General features: G+C 37.4%; 1 pseudogene; it reads left to right on the plus strand.

Annotated features, from left to right (window-relative positions):
- Nucleotides 1–545: 545 nt before the first annotated feature.
- LOC101608406 lies at nt 546–19,811 on the plus strand (annotated as a pseudogene).
- The last annotated feature ends 1,002 nt before the right edge of the window (nt 19,812–20,813 follow it).

The following is a 20,813-nucleotide window of genomic DNA, read 5'->3' on the forward strand; positions in this document are numbered from 1 at the left end:
CATGTTATTTCTTTTGTGCTGTGGTCTACCCATGTCAGTGTATGGGCAGGTAGGTGGGTGGAGTAGCCTGGGATCTAGCTCAATGAGAATCCAAGGCAGCCTGGGGCAGTTGCAAGCAGCCTGGGTTTTTGCTTTCTCTTGCCAATGCCACCTATGTATTGCCTGACAGGGGTGCCAAAGTTGCCTGAATTCTAACCCAGTAATGCACCAAAGCTGCCTGCCTTCGAGTTTGCAAAGGGACTGAGGTAGCAAGCTCTGAAGCTGCCCAAACTCTGGCTGGGAGCACTAGGACCTGCAAAAAGTCTGGCTCTCCCACCTCAGGGGAGTGGGGGATGGGTGGCGATGGACAGGTAGGGGATGGCACCTGAGCTGGTGCTAGAGACTCAGTGTGGACTTGTGTGGCCCTTCTGTGGGACTGGGTCTGTTGCACATGCAATTGTAGTACAGAGGCAGCTGATGCGGGCATGGGTTCAGGACACAGCAGAGGCTGGCTGGCGGGCAAGCTATTGGAGCACAGCAGCAGGGGGTCTGGCAGCCACCTAATCATGGCTGCGGTGGCCCCTGCAGGCATGCGAACCGAGTACAGCATGGCTGGCCAACGCACACGATCAGAGCACAACGGCGGAAGTCCTTGTGTCAGCGCTGTGGGCTGGCAGGAGCGCGATGGGCTGGCGGGCACACGATGGGAGCACAGCTGCTCAGCACAGGGAGCAGGGCACGGGGTGCAGGGCGCAGGGTGTGGGGCGCAGGATGTGGGGCGCAGCAGCAGTATGTGTGGGGATAGACTACTCACCTGAGGGGGGATGCGTGCTTCCCTGTTTTACCCCACTCTGTGCCCTCCCACTGGCAAGAAGACCCTGATAACCCTTAATTTCTTGCCTTTCTTTCCCTGGTATCTGCAGCGCAGCTAGGCGCTCACCATCTTGGCCGGAAGTCCACTTCTGCAAACTTTCCTGAGAAGTAGGTAGTAAGCATATGGGCTTTGTGAACCATTTTTCTGTGTTATAATATTCGACATTGTCATTGTGACCGGTGTCCTCTGATAATAGCAAAACAAAATGTGAATATATTTAAGAAAACAAACTGGAGGGATGGCTTAGCAGTTAAGGCATTTGCCTACAAAGCCAAAGGACTCAGGGCCAATTCCCCAGGACCCACATTAGCCATATGCACATGGGGGGTGCACGTGTCCAGAGTTCATTTGCAGTGGCTGCAGGCCCTGGTTCACCTCTATCTCTCATTCTCTCTCTCTCTCTCAATCTCAATCTTCCTCTTCCTCTGCCAATTACATAAATAGATAAATAAATAAAAACTGTGTTTGGCTGTGGTAAAATAAAACACCCTTTTACAAATAGGTATCAGAACTTTGCATCAGTTTCAGAGATATGTTACAGAAATTACGGTAGTAGAAATCTTGAATAAACTCAACTGGTGTCCATGTAGACTTTTAAAATCAGATTATTGAACTTTACTCCAAATTTATAAGTGGTCACATCTTCACCTTTCCCATGCTGCCTGAATTAATGAAATACAGCAAAATCATGAGTGCCAAGCAGAACAATCCCATGTGAGCACACCTTTGTGCTGAAAGCAACAACAAAAAAAAAAAAAAAAAAAAAAAAAAAGGAGAGGGGAAATGTTTATAGAACACATTGATATTAAGAATCTCAATAACTTGAACAAAAAATACAGTGGCAAAACAGTGTTGAGCATGAAAGAAGTTATCTGTAAAAATAAAGTTTTATTTCAAGATAAAAATCATATCAAGGACTGGAGAGATGGCTCAGTAGCTAACACCTAAGAACCCAGGTTCAATTGCCCAGGACCCACACAAGCCAGGTGCAAAGGTGGCACATGTGTCGGGAGTTTGTTTGCAGTGGCTGGAGGCTCTGGAGTGCCCATTTTCTCTCTCTCTAAGTCTATTTCTGTCTCTCTCTCAAATTAATAAATAAAATATTTTAAAAAATCATATCAAATAGTACAAGCAAGGATTTTGGGTAAATGAGGCCACTTTTTATTCCAAATGTTGAAATCCTAAAGAATGCTTGGTTTACATTATCTGGTCTATATCTTAAAGGCATTTTTTTCCCTTACTTATAGAACTGAGATTGAATCTTGTCTCACAATTGCTATCGTTTTTATAGCTAATTTGGAAATTGTTCACTACACACATTCATATTTAAACACACACACACAAACACACACACACACACACACAGATTTTTAATAGTCACAGCTACTGCACTGATTGACATGGTCATTTTTATCTTATATAAAATTTCAAGTGTGTTTTTTTTTTTCTTTTTTTGCATATTGATCTATTGACATGACAAGTCTTATTGGTATATTTTAACAAGCACAATCGTCACATTTTTTGTAGTTACCTTTTCATTGCTGGAACTAAACCCTAAATCCAAATCAGCTGATGAAAGGAAAGGGTTTATTTTTAGCTTACAGTTTTGAAGGGATGTTTGATAACTGTTGGAAATCACAGCAGAGCAGACTCTGGGTGTCACAACTCTGGGTAGAAGCAATCCAAGTACTGAGCTTGGAGCTGATCTTCCTACAAATCACCAGTTGTGTGTTCGATCACCTCAGATGCAAGGAGAAGTGAAGCATTACATTTTGAAATTGGATGAAAAATTTAGTCTTCAAGTAAACATTTTTAAAATGATGTTTAAAATATGTGTAAATTAAGTTCTAAGTCATTTAAAATTCCTTCTCCTTACTGAGAAGTTAGGTTTCTTAGAATATCTAGCTGAATCTTAACAGGCATAACTCCTATAAACATTTGGAACGGTTGCTTTCTTAAGTCTTAGTTATATGCTTGTCAATATATTTAGTTTCCCATTTTTATTCACTTATTGGATTCCTTGTATTGCCAAGGTCATTCTAACAAATTTATTGATATAAATATTATTTCTGCCAAGTCCTACACTTAGAATAACAGTCTACTTGACAAAGGTAGATCAGATTCCTATAATACATGGAATTTAATATGGCTATTCATTGAGTTGCACTGTAGGAAAGTACTTGCTCCTAATGCCATACACTCCCCCCTTCAATAAATAAATAAGATGAAAGATGTTCCTAATCTTAGTGGGAGTATGCCACAAAATCATAAGATCATGAATTTATTTGCTAATTATTATACATATTCTTCCATAGGTTCATATATCCTCTTAGTGCTATATCAGAAGTTATGGCCATTTGATGCACTGTTGATTTGAGGACATACTGTAGCTGAATTGCTTAACAATATGCCCCTTTAATCCAAGTGAAGTGAATGACACCTACTATAGTGGTAAAAGTTGATTTACCATTGTAAAGTATGATGACCCAGCAGTGGTATAGAACACTAGTTGTTATTCCTTTTTCTAATTGCATTTTTAGATCTTTTGTCAGGCAGCTAACTTTGTCCAACTCCATATCCTTTCTAGTCTACATTCTACTACTGTCTACTTCAGTGATTTCAAGCTTTTAGTGAAAGACTATTGCATTTGTCTTTCTGTGCAAAGATTACTTAACTTGATATGAACAGCATAGTAGGGTGATTATCATTTGTAACTTATTTATCATCTTAAAATGAACTAAAATGGGGAAGAGTTGGAAGCATTCTAGCACATATAATTGATGAAAGTCTAAGGAGATGGAAATGTGTCATCTGATTTGATCACTACATGTATTGTATTATACACTGCATCCCATAAATATGTACAATAATAATAAAATTATTTTGAATACAAATGAAATAGACAATAAAAAGACATCATCCTTTATCTTGAAAGCTTCAGAGTATACCTGAAAAGAGAATCTGTGAAGCAGAAATACTGCATGTGTGATAGATAAGGCACAGTAAGGGATGATGTAACAGGTGAAGAAGTTCTGGGGGAGGAAATTTAATCCAAATTGGTTTTATAATGGGATTGCCAGTCCATTTATGTAGAAGCATTTATTTGAGAAAATAATGTCAGGAGGTACTGTTCAGACCATTGTATGGAGCTGTATAGAAAAAAATGATAGGTCAAACACTATTACCATATAGTGCATGTGCATGTGTGTGTGTGTGTGTGTGTGTATGTTTTCAGAAGCAGAGTGTATGCTTGCTTTTGATGCGCTGTAATTCAGTTCTTAACACCTCCAAAAGTTATTTCATATTCTTGATTTTTCCAGCTCACCAATATTCCTGAATTATTCCTAAATCACCTCAGTATGTCAACATCACTATATCACTTGTGATGTAACTGTCTCAGTTATGTCTGTATATAGCCACAAGATTCTTTGCTGCCCACTGTTAACTAAACCATGTAGAGATGAAAGTGAGTTTATTCATATTAGGTAAACTTATAGGCATATAGCTTAATGAAAGAGTACTTCACTAGTATCTACAAGGCCAAAGTTCTTATCCCAGTAACACACAGACACATACACATACACACATTAAAATACTAGTTAAAACCAACTAATTCAAGCTAATACCTTCTATAGAAGATCACATTCAGAACTGGGTCAATCAAACCAGGATTATAGTAAGATTCCTAACATTTCTCCCATTATTGTGAAAAAATGAAATTGTAAATATAATATGAATACAATATGTACTCATACAGTGATATACTAAGACTTCAGATTGTTCTGAGGAACCATAATTACAAGATTCATGCTACAAATTGATTTTTTAGGCCTTGTGATAGTATGAATATACATTTGTCTTTTAAATTCCATATAGTAGTAGAAAAAAAGTATTTGATCTTGATGTACAATATGAGGTTTCAACAATGTTACTGCATATGTTTTAATGAATCCAGGTCTCCTCCACTTCTGCCTTTTCATCCATTTTGCAATTATTGACCTTTTCTTCTTTTCCTCCTTTGTATTCTCAGAATAGTTGCATGAAAGCTTGATTGAAAGAGCTCTATAATAAAAAATAACGAAATAAAATCTAATAAATAACATCACCCCTACTTAAAAAATATAGTGGTCCAACGTATACGTGCTCATTAGAACAATTGCTATTTTGGTTGAGGTTAAAAAGAAGACTCTAAAGACAAATCCCTAAATTTACAACACACCTCTGTCTCCTTTTGACCATTACTTTAAGGACACCTTCATGTGTCCAGTGAAAATAATGTCTATGTTATATATGTTATATTCTTACAGTGGCATAAAAAGTTTAACAGATGTTGGACAAAATAGATTCTTGACATACCACAGCATACTACACTGGGAACGAGTGCTAGACAGGAACTGCAGAAATAGCTCACTTGAAATTATGCCTACTTTGCAAGCATGATGGTCCATTTACAAAAGGATGACCACTAAATTACTGATTTCATATATATATATATATATACACACACACACACACATACATACACACACACACACACACACAGTGTGTTTATTCAACTTAAAGATCAAGGTAACAATTTGCTAAATCACATCTGTTCTGTCTTGACAAGTCAAGTTCAAAATGATTCAACTAAAAAATATGTGCACTTATATATTCATAAATGAAAATTGAGGGTTGGAGAGACTGCTCCATGGTTGAGGGGCTTGCATCCAGAGTCTAAGGACTCAGGTTCAATTACCAAATATCCACATAGAGCCATATGCTCAAAGTGGTTTGTGTATCTGCAGTTCATTTGCAAGCTGGATATCCCAGCAGGTCTATACTCTCTCCCCCTGCTTGTAAGTAAATAAAAATATTTATTAAAAACATTAAACAAAGGAAACCAAGGGTAATCATTCTTTTTGTCTAATTATTCTAGAATCACAAAACAATTTAACTAGCCATTAAAATCCATGTAAATTTGATATTTCTGTGCTTACTTTGGGTGTTTTTTTTTTTTATTTTTGTATGGTAAAATGTCATAGTCAACATGTTCACATAATATCTTTTAAAAGCCTAATAAATATTCATACATACATATGTATGTATGTATACATACACACATATATATAGATATATAATAACTAAAATTAAATATATGATAAATTTAATGATGTGATATTTACACATAACTTTAAATTTAAATTAAATGCAAATCACATGCATTTATTTTTCATAAAGGCATTTCTCTTACAATTCATTCAAAATGACATACTATGAAAAGGTGAATGAAACTAATGATAATAATATGTAGAATTTTTAAGATAAGATTTTTTTAAGTTTCTGACAAAGTATTTGATATTTAAAATACTTACACATACTACTCAATAGACACCTTTATATAATCCTAATTATATTTAGACATGCATACACATGTACATATGCATAGATTTTAAAACATATATTTTTAGTTGTGAAAATGTTTTTCAGTGACTTTTTGCAAGTCTTGTAGGTTTCTCACCCATTCTGAGCTCATAGATTGGAACACTTATAAGAAATAATCAAAGAGAAATTTGTCATGTCTGGGGAGTGAAATATTCCATGAAGCAAGAATTGTTGATTTTATAATATCTGAAAGAAAGGATGTGACAAATTAATTAGTCTTTTTTCTTACTAAAGCATTTTAACCATGAAAATATTTTCTAAAATGCGTGTATTCGCTATATGACAGTTACACCAGAAATACAGAATCTGTAAACTTTCCAAATATTGTAATGAAATTTCTTTTGTTTTGAATATTAGAAAGTGAGAGAGGTGGTGAGAGTTCCCCTGACTGAACAGTAGCATTAGAATTCTGTTTTGCAATGATTACTGTATCAGCATGTGAGTCAAGATCTCGGATAACAACAACAACAACAACAAAACATAGTCTTGAAGAATACTTATTATTATTATTATTGTATATTTTGCATGAAATGTGAGCCACATGCTCTATACCCAAGACCTGAAAAAGGTGTCGCTTGGGACCTTCCTTCCATTAATGTTATTTGTCCTCTATCCTGAAGCGCTGAACTGAACATTAGTTAGAATCCCTCCGTCCACTCCAATCCATCAGATGTGTTTGATATTAATAATCAGAGTCCCATACTCAGCAACACAGAATATTTTGTTTTTAAGGAGCAAAGATGAGGCTGTGAGAAGCCAGAGCTCACATCAGGGTATGAAGCATTGTAGCAATCTTCTCTTATTTCTTAGGAAAAAAAATATTTACTGGTGAACCCCCCCTAAGGAAACAACACATGCAAGTTTGAATTTGGATAAATAGTATTGTCAAAAAGAAGAGAAATATTAATAATCTCCACATAGTAGAAATCAAAAGAAAACATGTATTTGTCCTTATACTTTGCCTTCATAGGCCAAGTTTTTTCAATTCTAAAAAATTAATAAGAAAAAAATAAAAGAAGCAGAAGTGTTAACAGCTAAGAAAGGCTCAGGCGAGGTAGCTTCTTCCACATTGCTACCCATGAATTTTGCTGCCCATGAATTAATGATTAAATATGAACATTGAGAGAGACAGAAACTTAAAATTGAATTTTAGTTTAAAGTTGAGATTTTACCAAATTATTCTTGGTTTATATATAAGACATTGTCAAAGTATAAATAAAGCTAGGCTGCTTTTTCTATCTATCATTAAGAAGTTAAGTAGGAAGACAAGATTTATATAATGTTTGAATATAATTGTAAGACAAATTATTTCTTAACTTCACCCTCCCCAGAAAAGCTTGCTAGCTCAGCTCATTTTGCATGTGGAGCTAATCTGATTCCATTTAGACTCTTCTTGATGTTTCCAATATGACTATGAAACAATGAATTTGAAGACAAAGTACTTAATCAGATTACAGACTTCTTGAGATATAAAATGACTATTAGCCTATGGCTTGCATCAGACTAACAAAGTATGGTCCTGGCTGGTAGCAGTTGGCTATGGTATTCAGGTTGTAAACTTAACTGTAACTAATTGATGTTAATCTGTTCATAATAATGGTCATGGAAGACTAAATTTAGAATACCCAACCAAGTTAACTAGGTTCCTCTATTTGTCAACCTTTTAGCTAAATTTTAAGGTTATTATATCTAAAACTCTGTCTTAAAAAAACAAATCTGACTGGGCTTCTGCATGAGAAGGAAAATACTTAGTAGCAGAGGCCAGTAAGTTAAAAAGGAGACATAAATGTAAGAGAAAGAAGGGAGGAGGGTACTTAATAGGCTGATATTGTATATATGTAAGTACAATGATTGAGATGGGGAGTTAATATGATGGAGAATGGAATTTCAAAGGGGAAAGTGTTGGGGGAAAGGGAGGGAATTACCATGGGATATTTTTTTTTATAATCATGGAAAATGTTAATAAAAATTTTAAAAATGCACTGCAAAAAAAAACAAAACTCAGAATTATTTACTCTTTTTTTCCCTATTTTATAAGGTAAATAGACCATATTTGAAATATTAAACATTATTTATCTGTCACATACTTAAAAAACTATTTCATGGTGCACAGCAAAAAAATTCTAAACAAAATTAGGTTGTAATTCAAGATGTAATTCCTCAATTCCTCCAACATCAGTCTTAATACTTTAGATTTAACTTATGACATTACTAACCAAGTTTACCAAAGTACTACAGATAGAATGATAGAGTTGATTAAGGCTCAAATAATTAAAGTTTGTGTCATAAAACTTTTGTGTACGTTAATAGATTAAAAATATTCCTTTTGGATTCAGCAGTTAAAGGTGCTTACTTGCAAAGCCAGATGTACATAGTGGGGCATACATTTGAAAGTTGTTTGCAGTAGCAAGTGGCCCTGGCATGCCCATGCCCTCTTTTTCCATCAGACTTGTCTCCTTTTTTCATTAAATCATGCCAGTTTAAACCAGTTCTTCTATTCTTTGGGTATATTAAATATAGCTAAATTAATTCAAAAACTGACATAGATTGAATGAGTATCTTATTTAGCTTTTAAGAGTGCTAATTCTTCATATATATATATATATATATGTATGATATTATTATATAATTGTTAATATAATATTATTATATAATTAATGATATATATTATATAATATATATTATATATCCACTATATATGTATTTATATGTAGATATAAAAAACTCAAAAAATTATCTAATTTTCCATGTCTTCATATTTAAGCCAAAAGTGTTACTATGTAGTATAGAGTTTTTGTTTATTTAAAATTTTGTCAACAGATCTTTTGTTCATGTTCTGTAGCCTCATGTGCTTCAAATATGAAATGGTTGTCTAGAGTCTATATGAAAAGTACACTTAAAATGAATGTGTGTGTATGAGTATGTATGAGGCTCACAGCTCTAAGGCTACAAAATGATTTCTGTTCTCAGCATTACCATTTCATGGTGGGGATGTTTTCCACCAGGCCCACTGCACATAGTTTTATAGGAGCATAGAAATATAAATGTAAAATGATTACAAATTTCTTATAAGAAGTCCCCGTCTGTTTATAACGACTTGGCATTTTCTTATCATCATGCTGGGGCCAGGGTACTGGCTAAAACTCTGTAATTTTAAGATGTTTCTTGTCTTGTTCATGCTAGTTTTGCCAACTGATGATCACTGAAGTTATCATCTAAGTCTTATAAAAAGTGACTTATTGTGATTTTGTACTTAGAAAAACTAAAAAGGCTCCTCATGTCTTAAGAAAATCCACTGTATACAAACAATGTTAATATAGTTTGTCTAAGCTTCATAAAACAGTCATAAATATTTCTTTAGTTAAGCCTTAGCCTTGTTCAGTGGTAAAAGGTACTTATTTAAGACACTGCTCTGTGTCTTTCATGTTGTGCCTAATGTAACTTAACAGTGACCAAATTTTAGTTTTTTCTTGAGCTAAGTATAATCATTCTCAGTCAAGGTTTCACTTAATGAATTGTCTCATTTCTGGTATTTTAAGTTCATTGCTTATAAAGATTGATACTTAAAACATGCTTTCTGCCCTAAAAAAATGACCTTAAATTGCTATTCTTCTTCCAGTTCAGGAAGGGAATTGGTACTTACATTGGTATACACACTAGCCAAAGTTGTCTTCAAACACAGATGCTAAGTTTTTATACTGTCTTATCTTTTTCCTGGCATACAATTTCTAGATTAAATCAATTTCCCTAAAGTTGTTGATAAAATACTTGATAAAAATATTGTTTTCAAGGCTACTACAATGTTCTGCCTATACTTATAACTGACAGAGATTTAAAAGAATGGGAATGTTTTTATGTCCCAGATATAGCCTACTCTGTCACCTGACAACTAAACTTAAATATTAATCATAATGATTTTAAACTGTTGTGTCATTCTCTAACCAGAACTGCTTTGCTAACCAGATTCTAATCTATTTGCTTATCACATATGTACAGTCTCTCTGAGTGAGTAATAACCATATGTAGAAGCCAAAATCAATTGCAAACGTTAGAGTTAAAAGGATAACCAATATTTTGTTTCCTGCTCCCAGGTCAAAAGGTCAAAAGAGATAATGGGACACTTGAACTTCTAGCTTCTGGCAAGTTACCTGTCTTCTTGATCAGAGAGGATGTGAAGACACAGAAACAAGTTCCAACTCAGTGTAAATGCAACAGGAGAATCATATCAGAGGAAAACCAGTCCTCTAGGCTTTGAGAAAGATGGAGGGCCACTTGGTCAGCATGGCCTTGACTTATCCTAGCATATGACAATGCTGAGAGTCATAGAGCTCCTAATAGATCCCTAAAAGTCTCTCCTAGAACCATTATTGACTTCCAAAGTATACAGTTAATTCTGGCAACCTATATGGTCTTAATCAACTAATGAAAAAAATATAACTACAATGTAAACAATGATTTGGAAACTAGGATCCCCCTTGTCTGATGCTAACTTACAATATTAGACTCTAACATCAGCTCAAGTCTTCTGCATCTGCCTGTCCCTGATTAACTTCATCTACCATGACCTCAGCTCTTCCCACCTACCTTAGCTAGAATCAGGGCTATCCCTTGGAACCCCCTCCTTCCTTAGCCCTTACCCTATCTCATCCAGAGATAAGTACACTGTTACCCCAAATGGACTCTCCCAAACTTAAACTCTCTTGTGTTCCTATGCTTCCCCTGATCCTAAAATGCCCCTCTGCCTCCTCTTGCCTCAAGCCCTGTATCACTCACCTCTGATTGCTCATCCTCCCTTTTCACCGGGTGTTTTGATGTCATAGCTTTTGATAAGAACAACAAGCTCCTTTATTCTCCCTTCTGTCTTCTCATGGAGTGCAAAGAGCACAGCCCATCTCCCTCACCTTCTCTATAACACATGTCTGCCAGTGACTTCCCTGAAGCCAGGCCAATACAGGGATGGTACAAGAAAAGTCTCCATTTCATTCAGGACCAATTGGTAACAACATGATTCACTGGTGCTGTTGATCTCACCACTCTGCTACCTCTAGCCACCATGAAACTGTCTCCTCATCACCTGCCGTGAAGAGACACCCATCAACCAGCCCCACCCCATAGGAATTCATTGCCCTTATGGTCAGCATGAAAAAATTAACCTTCATCTTTTATCATTAACAAAAGTCTGGATTGTTAGGTCAGGACAAAATGAAGTCACTGAGGACAGCAGGAGGGCAACAGAGACACAAGGAAGTGAGACATCTACGTTCCTCAAGGAACCACCCATCCATTATCCCTTCCTTGCCTAACAATGTCCCAGGTCTAGGTTTCCTGCCCCCTTATCTTGCCCTTTTATCTCTAAGGCCTGGTCACTATTCCAGTCTCACACCCTGTGGCTAATGTAAAGAACAAAGGAGTTCTTTCCTTTCCTCACTTTCCCCCAGCTGTAGAGCTCTATATAGCACACTATCTGTAATCTTAAACTTGACTGCTCCACTCTTCAGAGTCAGTCCTGGAAGGTCATATTTTTTGGTTTTTGTTTTTTCCAAAATAAAAGCTTCTATCTTTGCCTCAGGATGGTCTCTATGGTCTTGGTCACTCCTGAACCTTACAAACTCCAGCCTCAAGGCTGAAGGAGGTGTCACTGTGTGTGGCTCCTGAATCTAGCCCTAAAGTGTCTTTTGCCATGGATCTGATTCCAGCCTAAGGGATGTAGAGTGTGTTTGAATTCTGCCTGGGGTTACTTCAGTGTGACTGCTTATTGTGTTGTAGGTGGTATTTCTCTCTGTGTGGACCTGTGAAATGGGGGAAGCTTTTTCTACTATTATGGAAGTTCCTCTGTATCTATAACCTTCAATAAATCCCATTTTCCTCCCACCAACTGTCTGATTTGGGGGTTCATCGCAGCAAAATGAAGCTGATAGTGACAGAATTGGTACAAGAGAGTGAGTTGTGGTTGCACAATGAACCTGATTATGTGAGTTTTGGTCTTTTGGAAATTTTGTTTTAGAGGAATGGGCATAGATTTGGTACATGCAACTGAAGATGCCTTCCAGAGCACTAACCCAAGTTTTAAGGGCTATCCTGATGAGAGTTTGAATGAGTGTTCTAAGGTGAATGAAAGATAGAAGAGAACATTGTTGGAACTGGGATACTTGCATGCAAACTGGTTGAATTTTGCTGCTCATACCTAAAGAATATGATCAAGGTTAAATTTGTAATGGACTGATGTGCTTGGCTAAAGATATAGAACTGAGAAATTTAAGATTTAAAGTTGGGAAAATTGAAGCAAGTTTAAAATTTCTGGCACTGAGACTGGTTGAGAAAGTTGCTATCGCTAAGGAGCTGATATCATGATTAAAGATGGCCCAACATTTTACATTGAAACAATGAAAAGAATGCCTGATGAAAAACTGAATGATATAAATGCAAGCTCTTTTGAAAGGAGTTGACTGAAAGGAAGGAACATGCTCTGCAAGGTCATGATTTATTACTTCCCTGAATTAAGATGGCTATGTCCTGCACACCTGGCATTACTTTCTAAAGCATGAAGAAGATATGGAGTGTATTATGCAGTTCACATGGTTCCAGGAACCACTGTTGAGATACAGAATATAGGTAGGGAATGATGACAATAATAAGCCAATAGAGGCAATGGAAAATGGACCATGGTTTTCAGGGAGACCTGAAGATGTTTTGGTTATACCATGACTGTGTAAGGGCTAGCATGGATCATTTTTGTCTTGGAATGGAGTTTACCCTGGCTATTTATCCCAGCTGAAGGTTTAGAATTGGAAAATCCAAAGACTTTCAGTTACTTGTTATAATACTAGACTTGAATTACAGCTATTTGAAGATTGTTTGATGGTCATTGAATTTACATAGTTCCATTCTCTCCTCATTATGCCATATAGCAATTGGAAATGTTTTGATTTTACAGGGCCAACAGCTAAGTGACAATATTAATTCTCAGATGAGACTTGGAACTTTGAAACTATTTTAAGTTGATGAAGACAAGGGGCCTTTGAAGTTGGACTGAATATCATTTACAATGTGAGATGGTTGATTATTAATCTACTGGGGCTAGGGGTGGCATGTAGTTGTTTGAGTGGATGCCTTTTGATAGATTCAGGAGTTTATTAAAGCTTTAGATCTTCAGCCCTGAGGCTGAAAGGAGGTGTCACTGTGGATGGACCCTAGAGTCCAGCCCTAAGGTGTGTTTAGGGGTGTATCTGGAATTCCAGCCTAATGTATATAAAGTGTTTGAGCTCTGCCTGGGGTTCCTGGAGTGTACTTGTTTATTGTGTTGTTGGTGGTATATCTTTGTGGACCTGTGTAAGAAGACCAGCTTCTTCCACCATTTTGGAACTTCCCCTGGATCTGTAAGCTTCAATAAATCCCTTCTTGTTCCCATAAACTCAGCTTGGTTTGGAGGTTTCTCCTAGCAATGTGAACTTAAATGTGACAAGACCAAAGGTTGGTGTTCACAGACCTGAAGGGACTATCCACTGGCCCCACAAATCCTGCATCATTACTGTATCTGTATACTCTGGGTTCAAATCATGGATTAATAAAATTTAACAGATTTTCAAATTTAAACTGTGCTGATTATGATTTCTTTGTAATTTACTCAACCAACATTAAGCAAATGTAAGAGACAGAACAAGATATTTGTCATATGTATAACTTTTCAAAACAAATGGGTGAGGATACTAAATAAAAAAAAAAATGACCACAAGTGAATTTATGTTATCTTTAATATGTAGTGAACTATATACATACAAAAAAAAAAAAAACCAAAAACCAAAAACAAAACCCTCCAGAATGTTTACTCAAACATCCCATCCTTATTTCAACATATGACCAAGCAATCATTATCTGCATTTCTGGACTTTACTCAAGTAAGAAAGAAACTGAGAAAGGTGTGAAACATTTTTCAAGATCCAACAGAGACAACTAGATGCATAAAGAGTGATCTTACTCATATGTGTTCTGTTGAAACAGGAAAATAAAAAGCATACTTCTTAAAAAAAAAGCCAAATTAATATTTATAATAAAACAAATAATTTTCTTTAATTAAAGTGAATTAACATAAAAGGATACCAAACTTTTATGAATTTTAGGTTGGCAATAATAATTAAAAAACATCTTAGCACGGTGCAATTAGTTTCATTTATTTTTATTAAGTCTGTGAATTATTTCTAATAACAATGTTTTAATGGTTATTTAATTTAAAATGTTGCTGGGTGTTATTTCTGTAGTAGGAAGAGACATGACAGCCATTATGAATCTATCTCAAAGTTCATATATGCGAATTTTTCTTCTATTATCAGGTTTTCTTAATTAAATTTTCATTTTATATCAGCTACTTAATTGGCTTTAACTTAAAGTCATTTCATTCCAAAGCTCTCAATAACTTTAAGTATGGGCAGTTGGAAATCAAGAAGCGTTTCAACTTGACATGTTTAACATAGTGTAAATTGAAATATACAATGTGGCCACCTTCTGATGATGTGTGAAGGAACTTACTTGTATTATGAAAATGGTAATTATGAGAAAATGATATAAAAGCAAATTCTACATGGATGAAACATTTAAGAAAAACAGATAGTTTTGTTTTCTATTTAATATTTTTGATTTGTACTGTGATTAGTTACTTCACTTTTCACCTGATAAATCATTTTTAATTATCACGTATATTTGCACATACATAGGAAAGCACAACCTCATGATATTAATCTTGCCATTGCAATTATTCAGACCTTGCTGTTGCACCAGCTTCTCAAAGAACACATTTTAGAAAGCAGAAATAAAACTATTTTACATTAAAAATAGACACTGGCTCCAATATGGACTACTTATGACAATTTTTTTAATTCATTTATGGCACAATTCGATATTTTTCTCAGAACCTTGGGACAATCCTAGGAATCTGTGTCACATTTTCTGAGTCTATTCACCAGTGTCTGTTCTGGAAAATAATAAAGTTCTCTGAAGAGAGATTCTTCTTTCTCCCATGCAGGAAAATTGATTGAAATCACAAGTTTTGACAATCCCCTGGAATAAGATGTATTGTTTCTTCTCTTTGTGACCAATGGCAGAGTAAAATGAAACTAAAATTGTGTTCATTTTTGAGGACTAAGTCACATTCCTTCAGACATGAAGATAGTGTGTAGCATTCTTCTCTCTACCAAGGAATGTCATCAAATTCTATATCTTTTGCTTATGGCTAAATATGAGAATCAAGATTGTGATGTGATTGTCCATAATTCTAATGATTTCATATATATATATATATATATATATATATATATATATATATATATATACATATATATGTATATATATATATATATATATGTATGTATATGAAGGATTTTTGTTTCAGCTTTATTGTATAATTTTATACTTTTCTCTTATTTGCTAAATTACTGTGGATAAATATTTTGGTCTATAGCTTGGTTATTATAATGTATAAAAAGAAAAGATAATCAGTTTGGAAATGTTCTTTTTTACATTATTGAGATTTTACATATTGAGATTAAAGAGATGATGAAATGATGTCATGTACAGTTATTTTACATTACAGGTCAGTCTTAGTTCTTTCCAAAGAAAGAGTGTGGTTGCTTCAAAGTTATGCTCATTACATCTTCAAGAAGACATGAAAGAATTATAACTGGAAGAAAATCATTATTCTCCAATTACATATCAAATAGAAATTCACATTCATGATGTCACAGTAAAAATATGAGAGAGAGAGAGAGCAAGTGAAAGAACATGAATATTAATCTGAAAAAAGTTACAACAAACCTTGATTTGCAAGAAAGCTTTTGTGTAAAACACCATTGTCTCTTCAAGTAATGAAAAATGTGCTGTGAATATGTAAATACTTTTTAAATTATGAAATAATTGTATTTAATTTTAATTAAAATCAAATATTTCATAGTTTGTCATGTCATATTGACCACACAATTCTGTTTCAAAAAAGAATTTAAAAAGATGTTCCTTTCCTGACAATCTAATTAGATTGACATACCCTTGTTAAAATATTCAAGATATAATATTTAGTGGCAATAAGTACAATATTGAACTAAAAGTTTTACATAATAATGGACCACTATGTCCAATTTAAAAAGTCATCCTCACCTTTCATAATTGAAAACAAGGTATGTTTGCAAAGAATCACTTATTAAAACCAAACCGCTATTTCAATAAAGAATTAAGATTTGCTACATAGAATGCCCCTTGGGCAGCACTCTGAAATAATGGTGAATTTCTATTCTAACCCACAATGGAACATTTTAATAACTGTGATAAATTACTCACAGAGGGTTTCTGATTTCAATGTCAGTAGAATTTGAATCAGACAAAAGCTGGCCCTGGGTGATGGATGTAGAGGATTTTCCTGGTAAACACTTTGCAATGTCAGGACAATAGCAGCTTACAGAACTCTCAGAGGCAAAATTCATGTCCATTTGTCAACTCTCTGCCTGAGGTAAAAAAAAAAAAAAAAAAAAAATGTAGGCAGAACACTCATCTTATTTAACAGGTGATATACTCTTTTCAATTCTACAAATTTTCAAATTGTTACAATACAAAATTTAAAAGGTATAATGTACAACAATAAAACACCATAAACTGGTGACATACCATTACATGCATAGCCTCACTAGCAGAAAGAATTGGAGAGATCAATTATCATCAACTGAGATGATAACCTTGGTACTTTTTATTATTTGAAAATATTGTGAGAGCTGACATGATGGCTTAGTGGTTAAGTTGATTTGCCTAAGAAGCTTAAAGAATGAGGTTCATTTTCCCAGTACCCATGCAAACCAGATGCACAAGATGGCACATGCATCTGGAGTTAATTTACAGTGTCTGGAGGCCCTGGTGTGTCTTCTCTCTCTACCTACATCTTTTTCTTTCTCTCTTTCTCTCTCAAATAAATACATGAATATTAAAAAATTAAATGTATTTTGAGTCCATGTTTTATTATGTCATGAATGTATTCCTAGCAGATATAAGTCTGTATTACACATAAGATTTGTTTTTTGTGGTAACTTAGAAAATGAATTCATTAGAATATTTTGAAATTATAAAATAAATACCATGTGTTTAAACCTATGAATGCATTAATGTTTACTAAAATTCAAATTTTAGGAATCTTTCATTTGTACATTTTCTCCAATAACTTATTTGCATCTTACTTTAAATGTTTCTGTGGAAATCCATTATCTGATTTATGTGTCAGCTTTTCCAAGCTACCATCTCCCTCAATATCTGTCCAATATACATTGTCCATTGCGGGATCATAATGTTGCTATATACAAAACATTTCAAATAATACCACACATCATGTGCACCAGTCTGCACATACACAGACACAAGAAGTGCACATGTTTGCATACACACACACCAGTTTTCCCAACTATTTTTATAGATGAAATTGGGGATCACTATAAAGTTCAGAGACATTATGATGAAACAGTTTTACATTTAGAAAATTCCAGCGCTAGATAAGCAAACCCTCCCTACGAATTGTTGGTCAGGGAGATCCCTGAGGCTATGAAAACAATACATATCAGCACTGATATATTTTTTTTGCCCACCAGAAGTAGAGTGCAAGACTGTTGTAAAAGGTATCACTTGCTTCATTTGCAGGACAGAGAAATCAGTCTGGAGCTGAGATGGACATTTCTTCTCTGTTGGCTAGCTTTTCTAGGACCAGATGGTGCTTTGCAACCTACTGTTGAAGAAACCCAGCAGTATACAATGCATTCTGAATAACCAGATTCCCAGGCAAGAAATGTACACTGGTGCAACAGTGCCATTTCTGTTGTGGGGGTAACCAACAACTTTCTGATTGAATTTAAGGCCCACTTCACAGAAAGGTATTGTGAACCTGATCTAAACCCTGTGTCTAGGAAGCTCATAGGCTCTAGCAGTTAAGCTATACTGATGTTTTGATAAATGGACATGTTATGTCCATCAAACTGCCTGCTAAATATTTATATTTAGGACAGTAGATTAGTTTAGCTCTCAGCTTCAGACACATGCACTTCTTTTTGCAGTGGGTGATGGTTACTGCAGAAAACCACAACTGGTCAAAGTGCAGAGAATAGGAGACTTAAGATCCTGTCAAAAGATGAGTAAATGGGGAATCTTATTTCTGTGCATTTTATATTATTGATTAGAAGTGTAAATAAAGTAACAAACACATATAAATAAATATTCCCACTCTTTAAAGGTCACTTATCAATACCAGATTGCTATATGTTCCTTGCATGCTTACAGCACTCATATATTTTATTCAAAAACATTAAAAAAAAAAATCTTAATCCTGTACCACTTGAGTCCCAACAACAGAGACGGGCATTGAAAAAAATAGCTATTGAGGAGCGAATTTAAAATTCATTTGTGGGGAGGAGACGGTGGGAGCAGGATGTGAGCTGACACACAGCCTGGATTGGTGAGGGGCAGGGGCGGCGCGGAGTCCGCTCGCTGAGAGGAGAGGGCCCCGGTGGAGGCGCTGAGAGTTGGAGGCCCTGGCCTCTACAGGCCACTCATTTGTGACCACTTCCACCGCGGCAGAGCCCTCCAAGCCCACCTCCTGCCGTGCGGTGGTCTACGTGCAGCGGGAGAGGTCGGGGGACCCGCGTCTGTGCCCAACGCCAGGGGCCAAGCGCAAGCTAAGCAGCGCCCTGCCCTGCGCGCCGGCGGGCCCTCGGCAGTGCCGCCGTGCTCAAGGCCTCGCGCAGCGGGCGCCTGGAGGCGCTGACTGACGAAGAAGGCTGGATCCTCATAGGCCGATGCGGAAAACTCCTTGCCACCATTTTGAATCACCTCCGAGATGACACCATCACTCGCCCTCCAAACCGGCAAGAAATCCAGGAACTGATGGCTGGAGCAAAAATATTGCCTCATTCAGGGGCTGGTGAACATGCGCCCGACTGCCCTGCAGGACAAGGAGGATGCCTAGCAAGCAGCCCGTGTGCAACCCCCTCGTCACCACACCCCTGAGGGAGGAGGACAAGCTCACTGAACGCTCCCCCAAGCCTGTGGTAAAGCCGCGAGCAACAGGAGCCGCGACGAGCATGCCTACGGCAGCAACTCTGACGATCACCTGCGGAAAAACCCTGAGCTGTTCGCAGGCTGTCCCTGCGCTTCAGGGGCCGCGAGCTCTCCACCGAGGACGCCATCGGCGACGAGGTCCTTCTACGGCCGGCGTCGTAGGCCGGCGGCGGTGTGCTGCCCGTCCATCGTCTGTGCCACCGAGAAGCAGCAGACCGAGGCGGCATTCCCAGAGGCCCGCATCGACGAGGAGACACTCAGCGTCCCACCGTATGAGCCCCCCGAGTCCCTGACAGCTCCGTATTGCAGGCCACAAGCCGGAGCCGCAGCCGGGCTTCCCCCAGCCAGGACCAGGGACGTGTGAACTGAGGGACCGTGTGCGTCGCATCCACGTCAGGCGCTGTAGCACCTACGATGACCGGCAGCTTGGCCACCAGTCTGCCCATCGCGAGTGACAAGACCCTTTAGGGAGTCAGGGCGCTGGAAGCCCGGTCTGCCATCCTGTGGAACCACACCCCATCAGCCAGCAGAGGCTACTGCTAGCTGGACGCCTGCTCGGGCGTGTAGGTGGCAGGCCTTACCTGGGAGGTCAGAGAGCTTCACAGGAGAAGGGCCACGTTGCCCTCCTCCAGCACTTCCAGATGCCTCTCCCTCCCCGGAGGGCATTCTGTTCTGGATCTAGGGGACGGACTTCCTGCCTCCTCAGAACATCCCCCTGGCACCCTGGCTTTGGGCCCCTTTCCTCTGCTGAGAGGCTCCTTCAGCAACTCCTGAGCCCAGGCCCGCCCGTAAGGAATGGCTTCTTTCTGGGGGCAGGTGTCCTCTGCTGCTGTGTAGGCCCCGTCTTTAACAAAACGTAGGGCTTCTTTTTTCCTAAGGTGTTTAAGCACAAATTAGATTTTGACTTTTAGTTTTAATCTAGATGTTGGCATGGTGGCACATACCAGTAATCCCACCTACTTGGGAGGCTGAGGCAGAATTACTAATGGAAGGCCAGCCTGGACAATTTACCAAGACCCTGTCTCAAAATAAAATTTAAAAAGAGGGGCTGGTAAGCTGGACGTGGTGGCCCATGCCACTATCAAATCCCAGCACTCAGAAAGCTGAGGTAGGAGGATCACTGAGTTTCAGGTCAGCCTACAACTGCCCCCACTCCCAAAGGCCTGGCGATGCAGCCTGATGGTATCTGCCTAGTATGGGTGAGGCTCTGGTTCAACCACAAGTACTGGGAAAACAAAATCTAGGAACTGAATAGTAGTGAGTATAATGGGGATTCTAAGCATTTGTTATCCATGCAGGGTCCCAAAACCCTGCATAAAGGAGACCCTGCTGGCCCTTCTCAGTGCCTTTAAGGGTCTGTTAGTGCACTTTGTACTCTTACTTTGTTCAGATTTGTATTCTGCTTGGACCCACCATTTTTTCTGATCCTAACCCTTACTTTTCTGTAGTATCTGAGGTGGGAAGGAGG

The sequence above is a fragment of the Jaculus jaculus genome, chromosome 11 (assembly GCF_020740685.1).
Source record: "Jaculus jaculus isolate mJacJac1 chromosome 11, mJacJac1.mat.Y.cur, whole genome shotgun sequence".
In the NCBI taxonomy this organism is placed as follows: domain Eukaryota; kingdom Metazoa; phylum Chordata; class Mammalia; order Rodentia; family Dipodidae; genus Jaculus; species Jaculus jaculus.